This window comes from Aquarana catesbeiana, linkage group LG04 (genome assembly GCF_042186555.1).
Source record: "Aquarana catesbeiana isolate 2022-GZ linkage group LG04, ASM4218655v1, whole genome shotgun sequence".
NCBI classification, from domain to species: Eukaryota; Metazoa; Chordata; class Amphibia; order Anura; family Ranidae; genus Aquarana; species Aquarana catesbeiana.
The window spans coordinates 4,688,926-4,710,523 of NC_133327.1; the positions used below are offsets into that span (position 1 = coordinate 4,688,926).

Genomic DNA, 21,598 nt, shown 5'->3' on the forward strand with positions numbered 1-21,598 from the left:
CTGCTGGGGGGGAGATAAACTCCTACGATGACAATGGGGGTCTCTTCAATCAGAGAGTGTGGGATAATATATCTACCTCCGGGGTCAAGGTGAACGTTTAACAATTGGAATTGTAGGGTTCTGTGAACTAGCACACTAATTCCCCTGGCATAGTTTGAATATGACGCATGATAGTGGGAGCCAACCCATGCCCTCTTTAAACCAAGAGTGCGGGAACCAACAAGATGTGTTTCCTGCAAGATCACCACCTGTGGGTGGAGTTTACGTAGGTAATTAAGCACAAGGGATCTTTTTACCGCCGAGTTTAATCCCCGCACATTCCATGATACCACTAAGCAACCCGGCATAACACAGATGCAAGTAAAATAAAAGGAACAAAAATAATACTAAAACACACTCCCTCTAGTAAGGAAGCTCGGCTCCAGCGCCCCGGAGGGGAGAAAAGGCCTCACCCAAGGTCACCGGAGACGCGCTCCCCAACATCATACAATACACCCCTGCATAAGGATTGTGCGTGAGGTAGATATGTAACATAACACATTAGACCAACCGCAACCTGAAAATAACGAAAGATTAAAGCCACTAAACAGCTCTTGTTTCCCAAAAACAACTCCCCCCCACCCCCCACCCCCCTGGAACATTGAGGAGCACATGAGTCCCATAACCCCAGAACAGGTAACTGGTAACTTAAGTTGAGGTCGTGCAGCCAGAGCAAACCATCACAACACCCCTAAAAACAGTGGAGTAGGTGTGTGAGATCTTGTCCCAGAGCCAGTGGAGTGATTTTTAAGGAGAACAATAATAGAATCGTTTCGTTCTTCTCCTGACTAAGCAGGGGCACCTTCTTCGTTGTCCGTTACATTAGCATAAAAGAAAAGAATGTGAAGCTCAGAAAAGTGGAAACCGATAAAAATAAAATGAAAAAGAAAAATATATAAACATTAAACAGCCCAGCATAGGCATAGAAAAATGGCTGCAGCAGTAGACAGGGTTCCCGCAGCACAGCATTAAGGCAGATAGTAACGATGCTGGTATTGCTAGGCCACAAACTGAATGTAATGAAAAATCAAAGAGAAAGCGCCTCTTAAGTATCAGTGTTTATTAAAGTTTAAAAACCACATAAAAGCACTGACATATGGGCCACACAGGGTCACGTGGGTGGTGACGTCACTCGGGTAGTTCTAGTAACCGGGATCCACTACGCGTTTCTGAGCATGCGCGAAGCTCACAATGGGCATGCGCGCTCCTTTATCAAGTGTCACTTGATAAGTGTCCTTTATCAAGACACTTGATAAAGGAGCGCGCATGCCCGTTGTGAGCTTCGCGCATGCTCAGAAACGCATAGTGGATCCCGGTTACTAGAACTACCCGAGTGACGTCACCACCCACGTGACCCTGTTGGAACGCGGAAGTGTCTCACCTGCTATACCGCACAACAGCTGGCGTCGCCGAGCGGTGGTCCGCAGCCATCCGCCCGGCTCCCATCCATCCACACATACACATGGATGTCTGACGATACTGGGATTAGTTCTTCTTGGAAGCTATTATTCATCAGCCCATATGTAAGTGCTTTTATGTGATTTTTAAACTTTAATAAACACTGATACTTAAAAGGCGCTTTCTCTTTGATTTTTCATGGCTGTTATGGAGAGCTGATTTCGCTCAACAGGAAGCTGCCCTGGGTATTGCGTCTACAGAGATCCCTTTGGCTCCCATATCTCTTCACATCATGGATGAATTATAAACTATAGACTTTTTTCTTTACTTAGTATTGGACTATTTTTATTTTATTATTTTTTGGATAATTTTTCTTCATGTGAGTTATTAGAACTTGTTGCATTTGAATAAATGTTTATACAGTTTACACTATGTGGGTCTTTCTCCCTTCATTCCCCATGTCTACCATGATGCAACACCTCATACTATGAGCCTTGCCACTATCCCCAAAATACACAAAGGACACCAAGATTCAAGTAAGTATACACATGACTCTTGTATTAGAAAATATTTATTTAGCCTACAATTTAAGAACTGCTGAAGTTGTCTAACATTTACCATATTTTAATTATCTTATTTATGTGAAATCATGTGTTTAGTATGTCTACTTGTAAGATGATCAAGAACTGTTTTACTCTTGTACTATTTTTTTCCCAGTAAAAATGTTTTGGTGTTCAGTTCTGGTCTCCATAAGACAATGTATATTTTGGGGAGAAAAATACAGCCATATGCCCCGTACACACGGTCGGATTTTCCGACGGAAAATGTGTGATAGGACCTTGTTGTTGGAAATTCCGAGCGTGTGTAGGCTCCATCACACATTTTCCATCAGATTTTCCGACACACAAACTTTGAGAGCAGGCTATAAAATTTTCCGACAACAAAATCCGTTGTCAGAATTTCCGATCGTGTGTACGCAAATCCAACGCACAAAGTGCCACGCATTGCTCAGAATAAATAAAGAGATGAAAGCTATTGGCTACTGCCCCGTTTATAGTCCTCACATACGTGTTTTACGTCACCACGTTCAGAATGATCAGATTTTCCAACAACTTTGTGTGACTGTGTGTATGCAAGACAAGTCTGAGTCAACATGCGTCGGAAAAAATCCTAGGATTTTTGTTGTCGGAATGTCCGATCAATATCCGACTGTGTGTACGGGGCATAAGACTCCGGCACTGGAGCTCAGTATGGCGAATATCTCCACAGCCATCATGTACTTTCCTCTGGTGCTCAGATAGGCCGGGATCATGGCAATCCAAACAGTGCAGAATACCAGCATGCTAAAGGTGATGTACTTGGCCTCATTAAAACTGTCTGGTAATGTCCTCACCATGAAAGTCAGAACAAAACTCACAGCTGCCAGAAACCCCATGTAACCAAGAACAGAATAAAACTAAATAGCTGACCCTTCATTACACTGAATGATGATCTTGTCCTGATGAGAAGAGGTGTCCAGCTCCTGGAAGGGAGGCGAGACAGACAACCAGATGACACAAATTATAACTTGGATGGAGGAACATAAAATAACTATAGCATTAGAAAGTTTGGTTCCGATCCAATATTGCCAAAGAAATAATGTAATAATAATAATGTAACAAATATTGTAAAGACGATTCCAAACGAGATTGGCGTAACAAGCAGGATATATCAGCAGGACGTCCAAGGAAGAAGAAAACACAAATGAAGCTCAGCATGATGGAGACCAAAAGGGTGAAGCTTAGGCTCCTGTTGTTGGCTTTTACAATGGCCGTGTCTTGGTGTGAAATAAATACCAGCAATATCAGTCCAGTCATAGCGCAAAGAATGGAGGAAGATAAGGCAAAGACCATTCCTAGAAGGTCATTAGAGAAAGACAGGAAATCCAGCAGCTTCAGGACACACCGATCCTTCTGCTCATTGGGCCATTGATCATATCTGCATTGCTGGCAGTTTTCACTGTCTGGAAAAAACATACAAAGGAAACAGAAGTGATCTTCTTTAATATTCTGTGATATACAGGAGATGTAAATTATTATTTTGATGTTTATATTTGAACATGGCTCATGAGAAATGTCATAAGTGATGTATTAGGTTAATGAGTTATTGTTTTTTCTTTTACCTGCTGGGGTTATTGTGAGGAAAACAAACTGTGTACAAAGGAAACAAGTGATGTTTGAAAATATTCTGTGCTGTAGAGGAGATGTAAATTATTATTTTGATGTTTAATTTTGAACATGGCTCTTGAGAGATTGCTATCAAATTATTGTTTTTCCATTACCTGCTGGGGTAAATTATGCATGTTGGTACAAATCTAAGTTTAAGTGTTTGAGTGTAAAATTACTCTTGAAGGAACACTGAGTTCCTACTGTACCCCCCGAAGGAAAAATGTACATTGTGTTCTTGGTTGCAGCACAAAACGTACTATGGACCCATCTATGGTACAGAGGAGCTTGAGGTAAATTCAGCCAAGGGACTGCATTAAAATTGTATCAGAGTACGTGAATTGTGTTCTTCTTTAAGTTCACTTTATTATAACTCAAGAGCTATGTTCAAAAATGTCAAGGCCAATGCTCTTCCATAGCATTGTGGAGAACCTAAATGTCCACCTAACTTGAAAGGAGTCCATCTGCCTCTAGCTGACATCTCGTCTGATTTGTCTGCTGGGCTAAACCAAGCCCAGACTACTCTGCTCTACTATTATAGTGGTTTAGCTGTTCATTTTGACTTTTGAAAAACTTTCTAGCTTGTTTTCCACCAGATCCAGTTGCTAGAGATCTCAGAGATTTCTCCTAATAATTTTAGCACACCCCTCGTAAGAGCTGCTGAAGTTAGGGTTCCCCACTGCTGCACAGCTAGTCACTTAGCATCTCCTTCATTCACTCAGACACACAAAACAGTCCTTGGCTTATTTTTATTGTTTTATTAGGGGATAATAACTTGGATGGGGTAGGAGAATTATGGGAGGCCCAACTTGAAAATGTTCAATTACAGAACAAATGGACAATTTCCTGCCTATTTACACAGATCTTCTTCTTCCTTCTGCACAAACTTGATTTACTATTTACAGCACCTGCTGATCGCTTCAGAGGAATTAATAGTCTTGTCAATTCAGCAGCAGCCCATTAGAGGCTAGGAACATCCCATCCCTGTGTGGATAAGCTTTAGTACATTGTGTAGTGAACAGCATCTACTTCTGCCTCCCTGTAGACACTGAGGCCAGTTCTACCATGTAGAAGATTACCAGCCCACCTGACTGCTTGCTTACTCCAGTCCTCCTGACTGGCACACATTCATGGTGATTCCTCAGGGCAAAGTTAGATGAAGACTTCGTACAGCACTTCCAGCATTGAATGTATCTAAAGGAGTGCTGGAGGGTTTATTGATGTTGGCAGCTGGGGGATATATTGTTGCTGGAGGGATCTATTATTGCTGGGAGGGTCTATGGTTGCTCGAGGGCTCTTTTGTTTCCTGGGGGTCAATGGATGCTGAGAGGGATCTGCAGTTGATGGAGGGGTTTACTGTTGCTGGCTGCTGGAGGATGTATTCATGCTAGCTGCTAGAAGCTCTTTTATTGCTGGTGGGGGTCTATAGTTGTTAAAGTAAATAAAAACAGGGATAAACCTGAGACATTGAATCTGGGTCAGGGTTATTAGAGGCCAGGGCTGGATCACTCATCCTGGCAGCTCTCTGGTGTCCGAAAAGCTGGAGAACATTCTGGAACTAGTGGGTGGAGGTGAGGAGGAGGTGCCTTAAATATTTATGGGCTCTCAGGCAGTCCCCAGGAGTTGGCCTGGCAGGGAACTGGGATAACCCATAAATGGACATGGGCCATGCCAGCAGGGGAGTCAGATGGAAGATGGAGAAGCAGTGCTGAGGAGAGGCTGTCGATGGCCCTTGAGGGACCCCTGCCAGGGAGGGGTTTTACCTCAGGCTGGAGCTTTGGAAAGCTGGCCTGGAATGATCCCACCACAGGAGACAGCTGAAGGGATTCAGACCAGAGAGGCAGTGGGAGAGAAGTCTTCATCTAACTTTATCTAAATTCTAGAGCTGCCTCTGTTGTTAAAAGCCTAACACACTTGTGAATTCTACAGTTATGCATAAGTACATGACTTGGCAACACAGTCCAGTGGAAGCAGTACCCACCAAATTGGAATTTCCCTAGGTCCTGGTGGCGAAAAAAATGTTACAGAAGTATGCCTGGCATCTCAATGCCAGCTTAGCAAAGCTGCTGCCACTTCAACTGCTCCTACACAAGCAGAGGTAAACTGCCCCCTTCTGTCACTGCATAGCACATGCTACAACAGGATGGTGCGTACCCAGTCAATTCACTTTTCACAGAAGGCTGTCTTTGCTCTTCGTCTTCACATAGAGGAAAATGTCTGTATTGCCGGACCATACATTTGGCAGCAGGATACACATGACCACAGGCACTTGGTCCAGTAAGCATGGGCAGCAACTCAATATATCATTCATTGCACAATCAGTTTATCGTATGGTGCCTGGAAATGAGATAGATACAGATGCATACCATTTAACTTTGTAGTACTGCCTTGTTGTTTGATGGGAGCTGGTAGCAAGATCTCCCCCCTCCTCCTCAATGGTCTCATCGTCCTATTAAACTTCAGCATTAGGACCAGCAGGCTTCCCAAGTGCTCAAAAGTCTACCGAACTCCCCATAAAAACCCTTCTATACAATGCTGTGGCTTGTATAGATATAGATCTATATAGATAGATAGATAGATAGATAGATAGATAGATAGATAGATAGATAGATAGATAGATAGATAGATAGATAGATAGATAGATAGAGATAGATAGATATATATCTATCTATCGATATATATCGATAGATATATATATATACACAGAATATACATGATATTACTAAAAGTATTGGAATGCCTGCCTTTACATGCACATAAATTTTAATGGCATCCCAGTCTATGTCCGTAAGGTTCAATATTGAGTTGGCCCACATTTTGCAGCTAGAACAGCTTCAACTTTTCTGGGAAGGCTGTCCACAAGGATTTAGTAGTGTGTCTATGGGAATGTTTGAACATTCTTCCAGAAGGGCATTTGTGAGGTCAGGCACTGATGTTGAACGGGAATGCCTGGCTCGCAGTCTCTGCTCTGCTTTGTTTTTCAGGGGTTGGGCTTGGCCGCTTAATTTCAGTCAAGGGAACTCTTAAAGAATCAGCATCCCAAGACATTTTGGACAATTTCATGCTCCCAACTTTGTGGGAACAGTTTGGGGATGGCCCCTTCCTGTTCCAACATGACTGTGCACCAGTGTAGAAAGCAAGGTCCATAAAAACAAGGATTAGCGAGTTTATAGTATGTGTGTGTATATATATAGATATATACTGTATACAGTATATGTGTTTTTTTTATTTCCTCAGACTTACATGGAAAACCCTGTTTGTTTGGTTGTTTTTATTAGAAGCAGGAAATTGGGTTACTTTTGAATGTTTGAGTGGATATCTCAAACAAATGCCTTGGGGACGTTTACTCAAGCTATCTTCTAAAACAATGAGATACTATTGTATTTTGAGCTAAAGTCAGTTGGTAATTAAATACTTCTGTTGTTTTTTTTCCAGGTATTCTGATTATACAATGATTTCAGGTAAATTATGGTTAACAATAGCTTGGCCTTTTGACATATGACCTTTGGCATGTATGATAGGTAACGTTACCTATGCAGAAGCCACTGAACTTCTGGCCCCCCTATTCCTGCACAGCCAGGCAACACACATTTCCAAGTCCATGGACTTGTTTTTGTTGTTTTATTGGGGAAACAACTTGAATAGTGTATAGGGATAAAGGGATGCCCAACTTGACTTGAAGAAACATCAGATGGGGACAACTTTCCTTCTCTATGGACAAAAATGAAGATCTCTCTATGTACAAAAATGAAGATCCTGGACTGTACTCCCACTGGAATAAACACAGTCTCTATAGATCAGTGGCAAGGTCCTTTACCAACCATGAGCTCTCAGCCCCCTTTAGAGAAATAACACAAAGTTGTGAACTGTATGCAGGAGTATCATGTCTCCTCTGTAGAATCTCTCACAGTCCTGATGCTTGCCAATACGATCAGAACACCTAGCTGCCTTGACTACAGCCCACCTGACTGCTTTGAAGAATGCCCCAGGACAAGGGATCCGGATATAGCACAAAGCTGTCCCTGGAAAGTATACTATGTCTAGCAGTTTCTCCCCTTGTATGCCCCTGGGTGTGCTGAGTAGGGATGAGCCGAACACCCCCCTGTTCGGTTCGCACCAGAACATGCGAACAGGAAAAAAATTCGTTCGAACACACGAACGCCGTTAAAGTCTATGGGACACGAACATGAATAATCAAAAGTGCTAATTTTAAAGGCTAATATGCAAGTTATTGTCATAAAAAGTGTTTGGGGACCCGGGTCCTCCCCCAGGGGACATGAATCAATGCAAAAAAAAGTTTTAAAAACGGCCGTTTTTTCAGGAGCAGTGATTTTAATAATGCTTAAAGTCAAACAATAAAAGTGTAATATCCCTTTAAATTTCATACCTGGGGGGTGTCTATAGTATGCCTGTAAAGGGGCGCATGTTTCCTGTGTTTAGAACAGTCTGACAGCAAAATGACATTTTGAAGGAAAAAACACATTTAAAACTACCGCGGCTATTGCATTGCCGACAATACACATAGAAGTTCATTGATAAAAACGGCATGGGAATTCCCCACAGGGCAACCCCGAACCAAAATTAAAAAAAAAAAATGATGTGGGAGTCCCCCTAAATTCCATACAAGGCCCTTCAGGTCTGGTATGGATATTAAGGGGAACCCCAGCCAAAATTTAAAAAAAAAATTGACGTGGGGTTCCCCCTAAATTCCATACCAGACCCTTCAGGTCTGGTATGGATTTTAAGGGGAACCCCGCGCCAAAAAAAAAAAAAAAAAAACGGCATGGGGTCCCCCTAAAAATCCATACCAGACCCTTATCCGAGCACGCAACCTGGCAGGCCGCAGGAAAAGAGGGGGGGACGAGAGTGCGGCCCCCCCCCCCTCCTGAACTGTACCAGGCCACATGCCCTCAACATTGGGAGGGTGCTTTGGGGTAGCCCCCCAAAACACCTTGTCCCCATGTTGATGAAGACAAGGGCCTCATCCCCACAACCCTGGCCGGTGGTTGTGGGGGTCTGCGGGCGGGGGGCTTATCGGAATCTGGAAGCCCCCTTTAACAAGGGGACCCCCAGATCCCGGCCCCCCCCCTGTGTGAAATGGTAAGGGGGTACTTACCCCTACCATTTCACTAAAAAACTGTCAAAAATGTTAAAAATGACAAGAGACAGTTTTTGACAATTCCTTTATTTAAATGCTTCTTCTTTCTTCCTTCATCTTCTTCTTCTTCTGGTTCTTCTGGCTCTTCTGGTTCTTCCTCCGGCGTTCTCGTCCAGCATCTTCTCCGCGGCGTCTTCTATCTTCTTCTCCTCGGGCCGCTCCGCACCCATGGCATGAGGGGGGAGGCTCCCGCTCTTCTCTTCATCTTTCACACAGGGGGAGGGCCGGGATCTGGGGGTCCCCTTGTTAAAGGGGGCTTCCAGATTCCGATAAGCCCCCCGCCCGCAGACCCCCACAACCACCGGGCAAGGGTTGTGGGGATGAGGCCCTTGTCCCCATCAACATGGGGACAAGGTGTTTTGGGGGGCTACCCCAAAGCACCCTCCCAATGTTGAGGGCATGTGGCCTGGTACAGTTCAGGAGGGGGGCGCTCTCTCATCCCCCCCTCTTTTCCTGCGGCCTGCCAGGTTGCATACTCGGATAAGGGTCTGGTATGGATTTTTGGGGGGACCTCACGCCAATTTTTTTAAAATTTTGGCGTGGGGTTCCCTTTAAAATCCATACCAGACCTGAAGGGCCTAGTATGGAATTTAGGGGGACCCCCACGTAATTTTTTTTAAAATTTTGGTTCGGGGTTCCCCTGTGGGGAATTCCCGTGCCGTTTTTATCAATGAACTTTTATGTGTATTGTCGGACCGGTAATTCATTAATAGCCGCGAGTAGTTTTAAATGACTTTTTTTCCTTTGAAATGGCATTTTGCTGTCAGACTGTTCTAAGCATGGGAAACATGCGCCCCTTTACAGGCATACTATAGACACCCCCCAGGTATGAAATTTAAAGGAATATTATACTTTTATTGTTTCACTTTAAGCATTATTAAAATCACTGCTCCCGAAAAAACGGCCACTTTTAAAACTTTTTTTTGCATTGATCCATGTCCCCTGGGGCAGGACCCAGGTCCCCAAACACTTTTTATGACAATACCATGCATATAAGCCTTTAAAATTTGCACTTTTGATTTCTCCCATAGACTTTTAAAGGGTGTTCTGCGGCTTTCGAATTTGCCGCGAACACTCCAAATTGTTTGCTGTTCGGCGAACTGGCGAACAGCCGATGTTTGAGTTGAACATGAGTTTGACTCGAACTCGAAGCTCATCCCTAGTGCTGAGGTACTCATACTGTCCTATGCTCCCTGCTGCATTGGGCAAGACCCCTGTTCAGGCCTCCAACTGATCAGATCTTTCCATACCAGCCCAGATATCTTCTGCACTAGATCCAAAGGTAATTGAGATCCCTCTCTTAGGTTTCCTCTCCTTCCTTTCCTCAGCTCCCAGTCTGGAGGCAGAACCCCCCAGCACCGGGGTCCCAGGAGCAGAACACTATCAAACCACCAGAACCATGGGCTTGTGATGCTCAAATAGAGTGCCACAGCACTGCAGCCAATCAGTGAGAAGTTGAAATTCAGACAGGGGTGGGAATGTAAAGCCACTGGCCCAATCACTGGAGAGAAAGCTAGGCAGAGAGATGACCCATAGCTACAAGGATCTCTCTGGAGCAGTCACCTCCCCGAACCAGCCAATGGAAATAAAGGTGTGTTGTTGATAGAGCTGGACATGTTGCCCAACCACTGCTGATGTTTAGGAGAAAGTGACTAAGCAACAGCAGGAAAAGAGCAGCTGCAGGTGGAGACACTGGAGCATCTCACTCCTAACACATTGGGGGGAAATAGTAAAAAGTTTCCAAGACAAGCTCTATTTCAACTGCTGTAGTTGTCCAAAGCAACCGATGAGTTTCAGGAAATGAAAACCAAAACCCACATTTCACAGTTCTCTAATCCACAGTAAAATACTCTCAGGGGAACACCTTGTATTGAGAGGGCATTTCTATGTGCAGGACTGAGATGACAGCCACCCTGCAGTAAGAGGGGGGAGGAGGGGGTTTCGCCCCCGGGACTTATAAGGTGCTATTTAAATAAACAATCTAATCAAAAATCAACCAATCTGTACAATCAATATTATATAAAATCTAAATTTTTTTTTTTATTGAATCATAGATTAAAATATCTATGCCCCAAGAGGATGAGACATCATCATAAAAAAGCTTGAACATGAATATAAATCAGCCTAAAAGAGAATCACATTACAAGGTGCAACAGGAAGAAACTACTTAAATGATTCCATGACAATCTGCCGCTCAAACTACTTAAATGATTCCATGACAATCTGCCGCTCGACATGTTTCGCTCTAATACGAGCTTCTTCAGGAGTTTAAAGGCAATGATTGTAGTGGACTCAGGCTGTAAAACACCAACACTGCATAAGCGATTAAATTGGCTGATCACCTGCTACCAATTTTCAACTTAGTGGCTCTCATACGTAAAGGGTTTCCTTGTCTTGATGTGACCACAGGGGAATATAAAGTCTTAAAGTAGTCCTCAAATAGAACACATTGGATACTGGCTTAAAACATAAAAGTTTCACAGCACATGCAGACCATAAAGACCAGGATACTTCAATAGTGTAATGAGCTAATCACTGGTAAAAACTATGGTTGATTGTGCAGAGGGAGCGATCCCTTTACAGCTATACTATTTGTAGGACATCAATTCAGCAAGTGGGCTTGAGAATACTCCATGCCCCCTCTATAGAGAAGCGCCGGTAGCAGAGCCCTACCTTCAGGCTGCCAGTGCACTGAGTTGGCTCTCTGTCTCTGATCTGAATACAATTGTCACAGGGGAGGCAGCAGGGGTCTCATAGACCAATAATGTCTCAGTAAGTAGAGTTGGGCAAACAGTTCAGCCCGAGCATCAGTTCAGGAAGAACATTAGTTGCTCCCCCCTTTTGGGGAACACCCCAAATTTGCAGGGTGCTCGGCAGGTGTTCGCCCCGCCGAATGCCCTGCAATGCACTTTGTGCTGCACAGTGCTATTTGCACCCTGATTGAGCATAGCTTTGCCCAATTAGGGTGCAGTATAAGCTGGTTGTTAAGGAGTGGGGCCAGAAAGCCGGCCGCGGCGTCCTTAACAACTGATGAGTCATCAGCTGTCAATGGCCTTTCCCGCTGACAGCTGAAAAATAAATAAAATAAATTGCCAGTAAAATACATAGACAATTTCTTAAATGTATAGCCCACTACTTATTAAAACTACAGCTCATGTAGTAAATAAAATGGTCGCTGCGGCCACTCAGTCCAGCAGTATCCAAGTTAAACAATTAGGGACAATCTAACTGGGATCAGAAATCATAGCCAACAGAGAGTCACTCATGTCTTGAGTATCTAGCCATGGGCTCCATATTTTAGTAAACTTTTGTGAGCCTATCCCTGGCTGAGATAACAGTACCCGCATGTGAGTCAAACAATTCCTGCCAATTTTCTTCTGTCAGATCTGGGATATCCTCCAACCATCTACTTTGAATAGAGTATAGTAAGATTGGATTAGATTGGAGGAGGTGACGTTTTAGTCTGGAGTTATCAAGTGAAACATTACAGAGGCCAAATTGAGCTGCTGCTGCATGACGCAGTTGAGTATAATAAAATGAACATCAGAGTGGGATATGTAGCTCATTTGGCAATTTCACAAAATACTTAAATGAACCGGCCTCATATATTTTATGTAAATACCGTAGACCTCAGTCTGCCCATTGCAGACCACAGGAAAGTGAAAGGAAGTGAGGTAATCTAGGGTTATGCCAAGAGTTAGGGAAGCTTATGTGACTATCCTCTTCTAATATATTAGGGCATTGGACATCGATTTGGAGGGACATTTTAAGAACGGTAGTGCCTTTTGTTACTGATAAATAGCGTCTAAACAAAAAACTGGATAGAGTTCCATATGATGAAACTATGGCAGCCTCCTTAGCGGTAGAGGCATTATTGAGCTGTGGAAACATCCACTAACATACATAAATGAGTTGTGCTGTGAAATAGTACATACGGAGATTAGGTGCCAGACAGATAGTGCCAGGCCTCCCCTTTTACTCGATAATTGTAGGATGGCTAGCGACATTCTAGGGGATTTGGGGTGCCATAAAAACCTAATAAGTATTGAGTCAATTTCAGCAAATACACTTTTCGGTATATAGATTGGGGAATTTGCTAATATATATAAAAATTTAGTCAGAAAGACTATCTTGAATAGGCAGAAAGACTATCTTGAATAGGTTAACGTGACCCATCAAAGAGAAAGGCAGATTCTTTGAGCTGCTCTATAACAGAAGAAGGAAATACAGGGGGCCAAATTATTTTCGTAATACCTTGCTAAAGGAAGTTGAATTTCCACACCTAGATAACTAAATTTAGAGGTGATCCACAGCACAAGATTGGGAGTCTCATCTATCGAAAAAATATTTGATTTGCTCCAATTAACTCGAAATCCAGAGAACTGGCCAAAGCTCTGGATTATTTGCATAACCTGTGTCAAGGTTGTCCGGGGGTCCCTGACATATAGGAGCATATCGTCCGCATAAAGTGAGACACATTCCTCCAAGGAGCTGATCGGAAGCCCACAGACCACCGGAGAGGATCATATAAGTTCCGCCAAAGGCTTCATGGCTAGGGAAAACAACAGGGGTGAAAGAGGACACCCCTCTCTAGTGCCTTTGCTTATGGGAAAGGGGTCAGAAATCTGAGCATTAACTTTCAGCCGAGCTAGTGGCTGCATATATAAAATATGTATCCATGTTAAAAAGGTATGCCCAAACCCAAACTTTTGCAGCACCTGGAATAAATAAGATCGTTCTATAGAGTCGAACGCCTTATATGTATCGAGAGACACCAAAGCTCTGGGTTCACTCAGGACCCGCGGCATCTGTAAATTAGTAAAAAGTCTGCAGAGGTTAAAATTAGTAACCCAGCCAGGAATAAACCCAGTTTATTAGCCTCCTCTGCCTGGTGGATGCAGTGAGTACCAAGGCATTCCTCTATTCATCCCTCAGCCGGCTCCCCCAACAGTGTTGGGACATTCATGTACCACCAGGGCCCCAAATTTTGTGTCCCACAGAGCCGTTCTGGGCCTGCACAGATCTGTACTCACCAGGCCAGCTACTACTGTTAGGAGAGGCCTCGGCTCCGGCCTATTCCTGGAGGCCGGCGGCCATCTTGGTACTCCAAGTACTCTCTATCTCAATCTGCTCCACTGGACTGTTTGCACAGCTCCTGTTCCTCTGGATTTCGATCAAGCTAAATCCCCTAGCCATTTCTTACAGTTGCTGAAGTGATCCTATTATTAACTGCTTGAGAATTTTTACAAATAGCAACAGTTTTATGAAGTATGTATGGCACTGAGCAGATGTGAGTGAGGTGTACCCCATACAGCTATCAGTCCTATAGTTCCAGTTATGCCCGCCAAGATGCCTAAACCCCGCTCCGCACCTAGTAAATGATCGGGTAAGAGGTCGTTGTCTCTTCCAGTCTCTGCAGGCTCCATTCAACAATATTTAGCTAACGCACGTGGTGACCAGGCCAGAACCTCAAGACCGAGCACATATCCCTCTTCTCACGCTGCTTCTGTGAGGGAGAGCTCTCCAGCCTTCTCATACTGTTTGGATATTATGGACGATCCAGGATCCCCTGCTGGGTCCGAAATGACTACGCTGATGAGCGGTCTTAAAAAAGAACTCGCAGGCATGTTTCACAGCTTGGAAAAATCCATCAAGAAAGAAATAACTGCTGTGAGAACTGATATGTCACACATCCTGGTCAGAGTGGAGGAAACGGAACAACGACAGGACTCACATGCTTTAGCCATAAAAGAACTGCAGGAAACTGTTACTCAGCTATCATTTGCCCATCGTGCCTCTCTATACAAACTCGAGGACCTCGAGAACCGCAACCGTAGAAATAATATACGTGTCAGAGGACTGCCTGAAGCAACCGGAGATAACGACCTTGAACGATCAATACGTGGCATTTTTAATACCATCCTGGGTAACCCTGTCACTGAACCGCTGCGCTTTGACCCTGTGCATCGAGACCCCGTAAAACTCAGAGCAGCCCTGGGACGTCATCTATCGCTTGCATTACTTTGAGGATAAAAACGCCATCATGGCAAAGATGCGGAGCATGCCTAACATAGACTTTGACGGGGCAATCATCACTATATTCCCAGACCTCTCCAAGGACACTTTGGACCGCCGTAGACCGCTAAAGCCGCTCCTTGATCACCTTTGTTCGGATGGGATCACATACAGATGGGGCTTCCCCGCCTGCCTGATTGCCACAAAAAATGGCTGCTCCCATACACTAAGGTTTCCAGAGGAACTTTCAACCTTCTTGCAGGATCTTAATCTTCCGTCCATGGAGCTTCCAGGCTGGCAGGACCCAATTCCCAAATTTTCGAATCCAGTGGATCCACTATGGAGAAAAACCCCTTCAAAGAAAAGATGTACCATACTCCCAGGCTCTGCACAAAAGCATGGTTGAGTTGAGTTTTCATCCAAGCCCACTCTACTACTGTAGATACCCAATCTCCTACAGTTTACTTTTACAAAGTCAGGTTTAGGCTACAATTTTTTCCACTATTGCCTGCCTATATTTGGCTGAAGCTGACCTGCCAATAAATTGACCACTGTTTTTTCTTTTTTCTTTTGTTTTTCTGTTGCCGAATCAATCTGGTCTAAACATGTGTTTCCTTGCAGGATCCATATTGTTTAGGTTGTTTTTGTTCTTGTTTAAATAATCTTCTTATTTTACTGGAACAAATTATTCACTTATACCTATAAGCTATTTGTTATTCACAGGCCGTGTGCTGTCGGGGTGCGCTTCTCTCACTATCCTTCCCCCACAGTGTAACCCTGTCCCCCTCTCCTCCTGGGGTTAGCGACTGCGAGCGCCCTTAAAGGTGCTCTATTCAATCTCTGCTCAGGTATCGGGATGGCTGCGCGTTCTCTCTTTCCCCAATGGGACCACTGCAGATTTCTGTGTGTTATTCATATGTTTCCCACTTGCTCTTTAACTTATGTATATGATCTCCATATATGTTCATTCTCTTCTCCTTTTCTTTTTTTCTCTTTCCAACCTATCCTCTCCCCCCCCCCTCCTCTCCCTCTCCCCTGTTGGCATGCATGGAAGTGTAAGCTAAAGGATCCCACTTTGCTATAACAATGGCTACGTTAACGATTACATCATACAATGTTAGAGGTCTTAATGTTGCCGCAAAAAGGCACCAAATATTGCGTGAACTGAAGTAAGCCGCATGCTCCATTGCCTTTCTTCAAGAAACGCATTTAACCCACACAACACCTGTAAAATTGACCTCACCCCACTTTCCGCAGTGGTACTACAGCTTATCAGACACCAACAAAGCTAAGGGAGTGGCCATTGGGTTTAGCAGAAGTGTATCCTTTCGTTTATCTGATATGCTAGCAGATGATTATGGTCGCTTTCTCTTCCTTAGGGGCTTTATAGGTAACACCCAGTGTACTCTTGCAAATGTCTACTGTCCAAACCAAAATCAGACTACTTTTTTCTCACAAATCCTAACTAAACTGTCACATTTTGCCAAGGGTCTTACTATCTTAGCGGGAGATGTTAATATGCCTCTAAACCCAACAATAGACACGTCCCAAGGCTGCTCTAATATTTCATTTAAACGCCTGAAATATGTCAAAAAGAGGCTCCTAGACCTTCAATTAATGGATGTTTGGCGCCTACTCCATCCCAAGGAGAGGGATTACTCACATTTCTCCACAACACACCAATCATATTCTAGAATAGACAATATATTCCTAGATCACTTTCATCTCCCTCTCTTACAATCTACTCACATAGGCACCGCATCTATTTCGGATCACGCACCTGTATCAATGAAGTTGACCATGTCTTCCTTAACACGTCGCACTAATAACTGGAAACTTAATGATTCCCTTCTTTCTAATGAAGCTGAGGTTTCCATGCTGGCCTCCTATTTGTCACAATACTTTAAAGAAAACAAACCTTCTGACACCTCTCCCTCCATTGTGTGGGAAGCTCATAAGGCTACTATTAGTGGCCGAATCATTGAGCTAGGTGCTAGGAGAAAAAGGGAACACAGTCAAGAAATTAAACAGGTTCTACAACAAATAACTGATCTTGATAAGCAACACAAACTCTCTCTACATATTGAGCACCTCCAATCCCTCACACTTAAGTGAGAGGAATTAAAAACCCTTCTCAATTTAGACACTAAGAGGAAATTTCAGCGCTTATCACAGAAATTTTACGAGTGGGGGAACAAACCAAGTAAACTAATTGCTAGATCACTAAAAGCTAAACAGTCGCAGTCATTTATTCCCAAAATCATACTTTCAACAGGAGAGCTTGCCCAAGCAACTGCAGACATTGCTAAAGCCTTTAGAGAGTTCTATACGATGTCAAAAATGATTTATCCTCTTTACCTCAGAAAGAGAGACAAAGCCGCATGCTCTCCTACTTAAAAGAAGCCAACCTACCTAAATGGCCCGTGTCCGTCCTTAGGGAAATGGAAGCGGATTTCTCGGTTGAGGAATACCAGGCCACTTTGAAATCTTCACCCGGACCGGATGGGTTCACTATTTTATACTACAAAATATTTAGCGACATTTTGCTCCCCCGTCTTACAGCTTATGCAAACTCAATCTCTGACTCTTCGGGCTTACGTCCAGAATCCCTCTCAACTCACATCACTGTCATTCCTAAACTCGATAAGGACCCCACCCTCTGTAACAGTTTTAGGCCGATTTCACTAATAAATACAGATATTAAATTATTTGCCAAAGTAATGGCAAATCGCCTGCTCCCCCCTACCCGGTTGGATCTCCGCAGATCAATCAAGTTTCATACCCAATAGAGAAGCAAAGGATAACTCCCTTCGGGTGATTTCCCTAATCCAATATGTTCAGAGGTGTGCCCAGCCCACCCTACTCCTTTCCACTGACGCTGAAAAAGCTTTTGACAGGGTGGACTGGGACTATCTTAAGATGACCTTGCGACATTTTGGATTGGGACCCAAGATGTACCATCGTATTTCATCCCTTTATTCTAATCCCACAGCACAAATTCAAATTAATGGGATATTGAGTGACCCTTTCGTCCTACATAATGGTACCAGGCAGGGTTGTCCCCTGTCCCCCCTCCTTTTTGCTATTACCATAGAAACCTTCCTAGCTACAATTAGGAACAATGTTAATATCCAAGGCATACAAATAGGCAACAGCTCCCACAAATACGCAGCTTATGCTGACGACATACTATTTTTTATTCAGCAGCCGCGCATCTCATTACCTAATTTAATGTCAGCATTTTCCACCTTTCAATCAAACTCTAACTTCAAAATAAATCTCTCCAAATCCGAAATCTTAAACATTAATTTCTCCAAGTCCGAGGCGCTTTCCTTGAAACCCCTCTTCCCCTTTAAATGGGAACCGAAATGCATGAAATACCTAGGTATTTATCTAACTTCTAAACCCCACTATCTTTTTCGACATAATTATATCCCTTTGCTAAACAGGATTAGGGATGACCTACGAAAATGGTCCAGCTTATCACACACCTGGTTAGGCAAAGTAAACATCATTAAAATGAATATACTACCTCGCATCCTCTTTATTTTTCAAATGCTCCCACTGGGTGTTCCTGTGGGATTCTTCACTGTTTTGCAAACCATGATCTCCCGCTTTATTTGGAAGAATAGTCATCCCAGAATATCTAGAGAGTTACTGTTTCACTCCAAATGCTTTGGGGGACTGGCACTTCCAAATTTCAAGGCATACTATCAAGCGGTTGTTTTGTCCAGATTAGCTAACTGGAAATATTCTTTTAACTCGAAACTGTGGGTACAACTCGAATATTTTTTGAGTGGCGTTGATCTTTCGGTAGTCCCCTGGATACCCCGTTCTTGCAGGAATCTTGCTTGAACTACTTCAGCACTCACCATGTCCTCATTGGATATATGGGATGCCTTACATAAGAAATTCTCATGGGGGTATGATTCTCCTTTAATGCCTCTCCTCAACCATAAATATTTTTTACCAGGTTTATTAGACCCAGGTTTTAAATCATGGGGAACAGAAGAGCCTCTCCTTTTACATCATGTTCTGCGTGGCAACACACTTAAACCATTACATGTGATCCTTGACCTTAAACCCACCACGTTTCTTGATAAATGGAGATTCCATCAACTACAACGCTTCTTAAGTTACCTTCCTCATCCGCTTAGAGGTCTACAAGATTGAAATAGCATAGAAGAGATATTTCACCCGAAGGACCCCCCTTTACATGGTATATCTCTATTCTATAAAGCTCTTATTGCTCTTCAAAATCCAGCTTATCCACCTTTTCTGGCTAAGTGGGAAATAGATCTGGGCTCTCCTTTCACAGACAACCATAAGGATAAGGTCCTACAATTGGCTCACACCTCTTCCCTTGCCTCAAAAATGGCAGAAGTAAACTATAAATTACTTACCAGGTGGCATTACACCCCAGCTAGACTACACCACATGTTCCCCGCCAGTTTCCCATTATGCTGGAGGAACTGTGAGAACAAAGCCACTCATGCACATGTCTGGTGGTTTTGCCCACTCATTAGACCCTTTTGGGTTGCCATTTGCAATCTGATCCTACAGATTTCAGATTTCAATCTACCCAATGATCCATGGATTATTCTTTTCCACGCCACTAAAGATCCCATAGGCTCCTATAAACGCTTACTCATACCTCACCTATTGAACACCACCAAAGCTTTGATCCCTACTCTATGGGGCCAACCAACAACCCCGTCTATAAAAGTTTGGCTACAAAAGATAGATGAAGTTCATCTCATGGAGACTATTACCCACAACATTAAAGGTACTTCCAAGAGGCATTCGTCAACTTGGGCACCATGGGTAAAATTCCAGTCCACTTCCTCCTATAAGGACATTATAATGCAAGGCCCTTAACGCTATCAATTAAGCACTGTTTTCTAAATATGGTTTATTTTCCTCTCACAGGCCATGACAGATACAATTTTTCAACATTTATCAACGCATTGACATGCATGCCAACAATCCCCCCTCTCCCCCACCCTATCCCATACCCTATCCACTATCCCTCTTCCTTCAGCTATTTTCCTTCCTATCATCTAGTCTTCTCTATTCCCCCTTCTCTATTCTTTTTCTTTCATCTTTCTCTTTAAATCAATGCAACGTCTTTTCTTTCCTATGTTGTGATTCAAATGCTCGCACAGAAAGAAGCCTCTATCTAGTTAGTTAATACATTCAATCGAATGTTCCCTTTTGTGTTCCCAGGGGCAATTATTGGTTTCTCGACAAACGTTGTAAACTTGTGAGCATTGAAACCTATGTTATATTTTTCTCCAAGAATGTATATACTATGTGGTATATGTATATCTTTTCTCTTTTTTTCTTGAATTTTAATAGTTTAATTTAATAGTTATTATTAGTTAGTTAGTTATTATTTCAAATTTTTGGATTCACGAATTTCTGAATCTTTGAATTTCCAAATTTCCGAATTTTCTAATTTCTGAAGTGTCAAATTTTCTAATTTTCTAATTCAGAATTTCTTAATACCGAATTTTCGCATTTACGAATTGTGAATTTTCGAATTTACAAATTTACAAGTTTTCAAATTAACGAATTATGAATTTTGGAATTTACAAATTTTAGAATTTTGGAATTTACGATTTCCGAATTTTCGAATTTACGAATTTTTGAATTTCCGAAAAAAACAAAAAATAAATGAAACGAAAACAAAGAAATTTTTCGGCAGTGCTCATGTCTACCTCTCTCATAGACAGAGGGACTATTTCATCCTGTAATATGGCTTAGTATAAGACTTTTAATCAAGGGACAAGGCATTCTCAATGAGCCAAATACCATTCGACGGGCATGCCATCCAAGCCAGGAGTTTTATGTTTGGCAAACAAAGTAAGGGTTTTGTCAATCTCCTCCACAATTATTGGGCTGTCAAGGAATTGTTGGTTATCTGATGATAAAGAGGGGAGCTAAATGCTGCTGAGATAATCCGTGAGAGCTTGAGAGTCATAGTTCGCTTGGTAGGTATACAGATCAAAGTAAAATTGTAAAAAAAACATTCAAAATACATAGTAGAGGTGTGAATTCTACCCACACTATCCAAAAACCTAGGGATGGTGAAGGACAACTCAGATAAGATAGCATTGTTGGCTTTCTTAAGATCACACACACTTGACATGTAAGAGCCCCTCATTATGGCCTTGAAGGCATCCTATTGGAGGCCTAAAGAACCCCCAGGATCGATCTCCTGCCAATAAGCTCTCATGGCATCCCAACATTTGTAAAGCACCATGGGGTCCGCTAGCTAAAAAGGGCTCATCCTTCAGGCCCGAAAGCCAGGTGCATGGAACAGAGGAAGGTGTAATCCCAGCGGGGAATAATCAGACAATGCCCTTGGGAGATAACGTACTTCCAAAACCTGGTGCATAAAAGTTAGTGTGGTGAAAAATATGTCTAAACGTGACAAAGTGCCATGAGAGTCTGAATGACAGGAGTAGACTTTATGATCAGGATATTTCCACCTCCAGATATCAACAAACCTGTGGCCATCCGCCCATTTCTTCAAGAAAGTAGCATTAATGAGGGTGCCTCTCAATCTGTCAAGTGAGGGATTTAGGACCTCATTAAAATCACCTGCTATTAAAATGGTTCCTTTCTTCATCAGTAGCAATTTAGATGTACATGTTGAAAGCCTCTGAGGGTCAAACAGGGGGGAGAAAACCCTTTACAACCACTTTTTACTACAGGTAAGCCTATAATAAGGCTTACCCGTAGCTACTCTGGATATCTCATAAACCTGATATACCGACAT

The 21,598-nt window shown here is 43.0% G+C and overlaps 1 pseudogene; it reads right to left on the reverse strand.

Moving 5' to 3' along the window:
- Positions 1-2,139: 2,139 nt before the first annotated feature.
- Positions 2,140-21,598, reverse strand: LOC141141101 (vomeronasal type-2 receptor 26-like; annotated as a pseudogene).